Here is an 8,385-nt window from a genome sequence, read left to right on the forward strand (position 1 = left end):
GCACTAAGTTATTTAAACTCTGTAAGCCTCAGTATTCTCAACTGTAAAATGGGCATAATCATGTCAGCTTTCAGCATTATTGTGGGAGGGTAAATTAAATAATGCCTTTAAATGTTTACCATAGTGCCTGGCACAAAAAAGTTACTCAATAAACAGTGATGATATTATTCATTACTTACTGAATAGTTACTGTATCACAAGCACTGTGCTAAGCACTTAATACACATCATTTAAAATCCTATTAATTTATGGACAAGGAAACTGAGGCTGAGAAAGGATTGGGACCTGCCCTGAGTCACTGGCAGTGATCAATCAGGCCAGCATTCGGACTCAGTGTGCCTGACTGTCCCATTGCTAGAGTCTTCTCCAGAACTGGAGATGAGACAGTGTCATGCTTATAAAACCTACTTTTCTTTTCACATTGGTAAATTTCCAGATGGGTTTAGAAAACATTCTAAATCTTTCAAAATTGTCTTGGATGTAGGAGTTTGTCAAATGGGTCATATTCTTTTATTTAAATTATGTTTAGCTATGATAATCAGGAAAAGTGATTTATTACCAGTGCCACAGCCAAGCTCCAAGAATTCCAATTACAGTGAAAAGAAAAGAGGACCTTTGTCTGTGTTCCCTTAGTAATTTCTTAGAGATCTATTTTGGCTTTACCGCTTAGTAGTCACTCACCTCTGCACTTTTTTGTTTTGACCACTCTTTAACAAACCCCTTGAAAACACTGAAAAATAATGTAGAATGTAGCACAATGTCTGATATACACTGAGGCTCCATGAGTGTCATTTGATTGAATAGCTGATTGGATAAATGAATGAATAAAGAAAGAATGAATGGGAGGCAGGGTAGGGGGTGAGCATGAGGTTGATAAATGATTCTGACACTAGTCATGAGCCATACTTATTCTGGAAATTCATTAATAAAGGATGTCCCCAAAAATGTATACGCATCTTTGAATAACCATAAAGCCAGTATTTCTTAAAATACATTTCAGTTTCAAGTGTAATAGAATCTACAGGCACTCTGTATATGTTTTTTGGGGACACCTTCAATGTACTGGTTGTGGGGTTCTCAGAATGAAGAGGAATGCACTCAGCATCATCGTGCATTGTGGAGCTGGATCATCTGTGTACAGCCCAACAGATCACCTCCAAAGAGGAAAGTCACATGTTCCTATCACCTTCAGTGCCCAGGGTTTCGTATTCTTTACACTCTTATGGACCTAAATAGTATAGTTACTACCACCCCATTACCTCCTCCCCATAGGTAAAACAGTCTAATGCAATCTAAAATGTAGCTTTTGGTCTGTTTGTTTATTATTTTCTTTCTACGGTATCCTCCTCTAGAATATAGAGTCATGAGGACAGGCACCTTGTTTGACGTGTTTTCTGCTGTAACCTCTTGTGCTAAAATGGTGTCTGACACTTCACAGTAGCTCCACAAATGTTTCCTGGATGTTTAGGTGAGTAAATGTTTATGTTTGATAACATTTAATTTTATAACAGCTTGCTGTCAAAACTTAATAGAATCATAGAATGCTTGAGACTCTGGGATTCAATCTAGTGAATCTATTTTACTCATTTTTTCAGGTAAGACAGCTGTGGCCCAGACACATTACATTAATTGTGGAAAATCATATATCAATTTTTACAGCACTTAGATGAGGAATCAGGTCTCACGTCTGTCAGACTATTTTTTTTTTTTAATCCTCACCTGAGGATATTTTTCCACTTATTTTTAGACAGAGTGGGAGGGAGGGAGGGGGGGAGAGAGAGAGAGAAACATTGATGTGAGAGAGACACATTGACTGGCTGCCTCCCACTTGATCCATACCAGGGCTGGGGACAAACCACAACTGAGGTATGTGCCCTTGACCGGAATTGAACCTGAGACTCTTTGGTCCATGGGCTGATGCTTTAACCACTGAGCAAACTATCCAGGGCTGTCAGACTATTTCTGACTGTCCACATCTCTTCCTGCTTTTCCTACACCCACTCTTTACTATTATCTTTGTAGTGTCTCTATAATATTGCTTTCTTTAGCCATAAGACACCCTCATTGTTTACTTTTTAGTGTATAAAACTCTAAATAAGGTGTTCTTCGACTCTGGTCAGTATAAATTCTACTGAATAATGCAAATTGGTGTCTCAAAGAAGCAGAGGAAAGCTATTGCATACCAAGCAATTGACATCAGAAAATGTATACCAGAGAGACCCACAGTATAAACTCCTCCCTTGAACTTGTGAACAAGCCAACAGCAGTATTTAGGCTTTTTCTACCCAATCGGTTTACCACATGATGTTTTAAGTCATCTCTCCATTTCCTAGATGAACTGGCCTATACCAAGGCTCATTCATTACCTTGACCAACAATAATAAAGTTTGTTTATAATCCTACTTATTTTGATGCATGCCAGAAGGATTTTAACCCACAAATGCTGTTTGACACTTTAATTTACTTCATTTGTTTCTTTATCATTACCATTACCTTCTTTTTAAATAAGAGAAACCGAGGCTTTCCTATGCTGTTTTGCCTACAATCACATATTAAGAACAAAATCAGGATTTGAAACCAGTTTGCTTACTGACCATGCTGTGGCCTCCCTTTTCCATCGTCTCCCATGCTTGTGGTCTTGGTGGGTGGGGAGCACAGACATCACTATTGATCTGCTGATAGCATAAATAGTCAGGTTGACTCAGCTGTTAATTCTCCCGCCATGATGATTATCAGAATAGATTTACAATCTACTGCTTTTCTCCACTTCCTTGCTAGGAATAACAATGCTTCCAAAGATTTCCTAGTGTGACCATCTTAATTCACTACAAGATAAAGAAATTTATTTTTATTCCTCCTTATTAAATATAATGGTGTAATCCGTAGAATGATGATAGTTTTATCTCTTCATTGTCTTTCTGTTCAGTCTTTCAGGGTAAGAATTAAATTATAATGAGCATTAATTACATTCTGGGCTATATCCCAACAAAAGGAATGGGGACATGGGGTCCACTTAGTCCACTAACATTTTCATTGTAGATGGGGGCATCATTATGAGTATCATATTTATTCATTTTCTTCAAAGAGTACAATGGAGTTTTTGCTTTGTTCTGTTTTAAAGTCACAAACTTAGGATTTTACATCAGTATTAAAAAGTCAGGCTTCAGACGCAGCGTGACCTTCAGCAGCTCTGTGATGTGAACTCAGTGAACTTGAGCAAGTAAGTCTCAATGTTCTCATCTTCAAAATGGAACAACAACAACAACAACGATATATTTTATATACATAATAACAAGATTAAATGAGTTACTGCGGGTAACAGTATATAGCTCATAGCAAGCATTAAGTATATTTTACTATTTGGTGAAATTTACCTACCAAAGAGTTGGCTAAACTTTCTTATTTGCTCGAATTATTTGAGAAATTATAGGTGGCTATCATTCAAAGCTTAAGACATAAAAAATTTGAACTAAAAGCAATGAAGGAACAGGTAACAGAGGTATGTCCTCATACTTTGTCTACTCCCATTCCTGAGTCAGATACTCTCCTTTTCTCAGTTGGGAATCACTGAATCCCTAGATGTTATTGATTGATAACAGCCTACACATTGTTGATCAAAGAAAGAAATTGAAGAAATGGCCCAAATCTGTTCAGCTTTGTTGTTCTATCTTTACAACCATTTTTAATGTCAGTTGGATAAGTTCCAAGTTGACTAATCCATAAAATTCTATAAAAAGGACACTTAGGGCTCTTCCAGGTATGTTATAAAGAGTAACAGTCATTTCTTCTTCCAAATGTCACTTTTTATTTCTGTTAAGAGACAGAATCCTGAGTTGGGTAGATTATGGCTCTGTCTAAAAATGGCATTTTCTTACTGAAAGGAGTTGACTATAAACACATTTATGTTCCTGTGTTCCCTAAACTAGCAGCAGAAACATTGAGTGTCAATGGATCGGATGACGATGAAAGTTTTAAGTACAAAATATTCATGGCTTAAGAATGTGACCCAACTTATTGTTTGCTTTAAATACACCAAAGCTTTCCCCATTTGAATGCCTTTTTGGAAGATTAGGACATAAGATTACATTATTACACTATTGTAATATTTTAGTTATGAGATAAAAAATATGTATAAAATGCTATCATATTCTTTTTTAATCTTTAGTGTTGTATTACAGATGTCCCTCATTCCCCCTTCCCCCTCCTTTTAAAAAGAATAGTTCAGAGAGAAAGAATATTACATACATAGACATTGAAGTATAAGTAGCCTCTGCAAGTTCTGTATGTTTGGAGTAGATTGTATCTGTAATATTTTAGTTATGAGATAAAAAATATGTATAAAATGCTATCGTATTCTTTTTTAATCTTTAGTGTTGTATTACAGATGTCCCTCATTCCCCCTTCCCCCTCCTTCCAGTTCCCACTCCACCCCTAAACCATCCAGAGCTTAAATTATTTTTTTCAGTATTTAGAGTTGATGGAGTGATTTAATTAATTTGACTGATATAGAATGGATTCTTAGCATTTGCTAAGAACACCTATGAATGATAAACTTACATCTATTAAATATGTAAGGTGTTTCCTGTTATCTTATTTTTTTACTTGATCCTAACAGCCCTGCTGAGAGAAAAATTAATGAGAAGTCTCAAGCTACGGGAGTCAAGTGTCTCGCGAAGTCCACTTAGCTCTTTGATAGCAGACACAGAAGAGACCAGCCATGTTCTCCTGCGGAGCTTCCTCCCCGACTCCCCACATAAGTGGAGAAAATTTTAAAACGTCAAGAAAAATCTCTTGTTCGTCAAGATCTGGACCTGCTAAAACTATCAATGTTCCGATGAGTATTCTAATTCTCAGGGACAAGTGATTTTATTGAATGGCTCTTTGTTTTTCTTTTTACAGTATGAAAAAAATAGAAAGGAGATCACAATCAAAACCTCGTGTCAGTTGGGGCCAATTCAAAACAAGAGGAATGAGAATCTAGATGCAGATGTGAAGCAATTAAGTATTTTCATCAGAAATAATTGGACTTTTGGGATTTAAAAATACATAAAAAATACAATTTATCTATTTAGATATATGTAATGGTGGGGTTTTGTCTGAAACTTAGAAAGAGTAAACTAATCCCATACTACATTTTAAAGTATAGTCTCTCTACAGGTCTATACACTTGTAATTAAAGGCTGATGCGTGAAAAATGGGTTCATTTCAGCCTTCTCAATGACCAATGTTAGCCCTGTGATGTGAACTGTGTCTGCATAATTTTTCTGGTAATTGATTTTGGAGGATAGCTATGCTTTCACCCAGATTATCAATTTCATCGCCTCAGCCATCATCTTATTTTGATGGTCTTCTTTCTAAAACACGACCTATTATTAAAGTAATTACCTCTGAATATTTTGTTGCAACAGTGCTTTATAACATTCCAATATCTTAGAAACCACATTTATTTTGATATGTCAGACAGCTAGAGCATGTGATTAGAATTAAATATTAAAAGACAAATTAAGAAGAATGTTCATTTATTTTGTTCTGAAAGCTTATTAACTGAAGAAGTCTCTTATTTTTTATCTATTTTGAGTATCTAGTGTCAGCAATATCATGTTCGTAGCACACCTCATTAAGTAAAGCAATTTAACAACAACAAAAAAAACTGTATCCAAATGAATGTTAATAACTTACAAAAGTACAAATAAAATTGAATTTGTATGAAGAAGTGTTTGTCTATGTCTAGACACTAGGTAGTCATTAATTTCCTCACATTTCCTAGAAATAATTTTATTGTTTTGCCCAACCTTTGAACTTTCAAGAATACTATATAAGATTGAAGTTTTAAAAATAAGAATAAATTCTTATTATTTCCCCCCAAAATTGTCATCTTTTCTAAGAAAATTCAGTGCTATTTTAAATCAATGTGCAAGTTTTTTTTTTTTTTTTTTCCCTAAGATTCTCATACAGTTTCACATCAAATTGTTTTCTACATAGATACAGGTGAGTTTTTGAAATTAGGAAGGAATTTGAGCCTAAGTAAGAAGACACAATAATAAGTAATAATGTTCTTCTTATTTTTTTTTAAATCCTCACCCAAGAACATTTTCATTGAGGGGGGGGGGAGAGAGAGAGAGAAGGAGAGAGAGAGAGAGAGACATCAATGTGAGAGACAAACATCTGTTGGTTGCCTCCTGAACTCAACACTTAGATATGTGCCTGAGCCACACTGGTCAGAGCAATGATGTTCTTTAAGCCATTATAACATGTTTAAAGGAAAATATTTTCTGTTTTCTATAGATGCTCCTGAACCAATCAATCAACAAATATTGACTCTACCATTTGTGAGATACTATTTTGGACTCAGTAGCATCAGGTGCTATACCTTTGGGAAACGGCTTTCTCAAACTTGGTGGTCATCTAGTTACTTGGAAGTTCTAGAATTCATTCTACCACTATACACAGAAAATGTTCTTTTTAAGACACATCAATAATGTGGCCAATTTTCAGGCAAGAGGATTGTTTTTAAAGGAATATTTAAAATACTTTAATTTTCATGTGATATTTTTTGGTTGAACAAATATTGGTCTTTATGTGGATAAGCTTTTTGAGGTATACCTGCCACTCAGGAAGTTGTAGCTCTTTTAGTGGGCATCTGCTGATACCCTTTCAGGAATTACCTTACGTCCTCTTCTGGCTATTAGACCAATAACTGGAACTAGGGTTAAATCTCTGTATAACCTGGCTGAAGACAAACTTGATAATAGAGAAAAGAGAATACATCCAAAGGAGCTGCAAATATTAGTTAGCATGTACCAACTGGATCCAAAGGAATGACCCTAAGATTAGATTTTGAGGTTACTTGATTGAGTAGACCAGGGTGTAAGTCTGAACATGCAAGAATTCATTAAATTGCATGCCTTTTTTTTTTTTTTTTGGATGGGTGGGACATAGGCCTTAACACTATAGCAAAGGTAAGGATGGAGGTAGCCATGAGGCTTGACTTGCAAGGACTTGGGATGGTTAGTAGTATCTCTAGAGTTAAAATAGATGGACAGTCAATAAGGGAGCTGCTTAACATTTATACACAGAAGAATAAAAATGAGAAATCATGAATCTGACTAAAGTCACTTTTATAAAAGGTATGATCCCTTGCTTAGTTCCTGGACCTGAACAAATTTTCTAATATGAAAAGCATTGACTAAAGAGATGAGGGTTCAAATGGACGATACTGCCACAACACAATATGTATAGACTACAAAAGTTCCTCCAGCCTTTGAGGCAGAGCTTATGGTGTAAGAAATGTCAGCGGTGGATAATAAAGCAGTATGATGTTTGTAAGACCTAGTGGGGAAAATTACAACACAGGTTTCTGGAGCAAGGCTATGCCATCAGAAGCAGAGGAATGTATGCATTCTGATAAACCACTTCTACTTTGCTATTGAGACCTGGTACAGACAGAACAGAACTCTTGTCCATGCATTCAGAACTATCCATTATAAACTTAGCTCTATTGGACCTGCCACATTATAAAGTTGAATAGGCTCATCAGCATTCCATCATAAGAAGGGAATAGTACATCCTTGGTGAGCCAAGGCAGGGCCAGGTGACATGAGTATGATGCATAAGCAGATAGCCCAAACTACCATGTCACCTACCATAGTTGCATCAGTGCCTCCCTTAGTTTGCACCAATGGCCTGAATGGGGGAGAAGGGGTCCATATGACCAGTTAAAGAAAAAATTTTCCTGAGTTTGGTTTATGGAGAGGTCAGTTTGATGTGTGGATATAAGGTAAAAATTGATGTTAGCTGCTTGATAGTAACATTAAGGAGTGACTTGGAAATTCAGTGGAGAGGGAAATTGATCCCAGTGGTTGGAGCTGCAAGCAAGGCAAATGGTTACCTACTTTGTGGGGAAGGAAGAGCGGCCTGAGAAGAAAATACATGCACATTCTTGGGCAGAGGCCAGTGGTCTAGGGCTGGAAAAGAGAAGAATTCGAGTAAGGAAAACAAGGGAGTCTGGAGTAGAAGTATGTGGAGAGACATCTGGAAGAGGACACAGAGTTTGAAGATTTTTGTATTATAAGTCAACACCAATTAGAAATCATCCCACTGCAGAGGTACTGAATAACTAAGTAGGCAACTTATTTGGCTAATGATTTCAAAGCCAGCCTTTGTTGTTAACTACCCCAGAACTAACATAATAGTCATATTATGTTATAGTAGTATAGTAGTCAGAGTAGTCATAGTAGTAGAGATGGAGGCTGTACACTGGCCTTACAGCATGGATTCTCACTTACCAAGGCTCATCCAGCTACTGCTTCTTCTGAAAGTTCAACCTTCCACCAATGGATACCAAGTGAACACTTGTTACCAATTTAATTATACTGGGGTTGTTCA

This window comes from Molossus molossus, unplaced genomic scaffold, assembly GCF_014108415.1.
Source record: "Molossus molossus isolate mMolMol1 unplaced genomic scaffold, mMolMol1.p scaffold_m16_p_8, whole genome shotgun sequence".
NCBI lineage: Eukaryota > Metazoa > Chordata > Mammalia > Chiroptera > Molossidae > Molossus > Molossus molossus.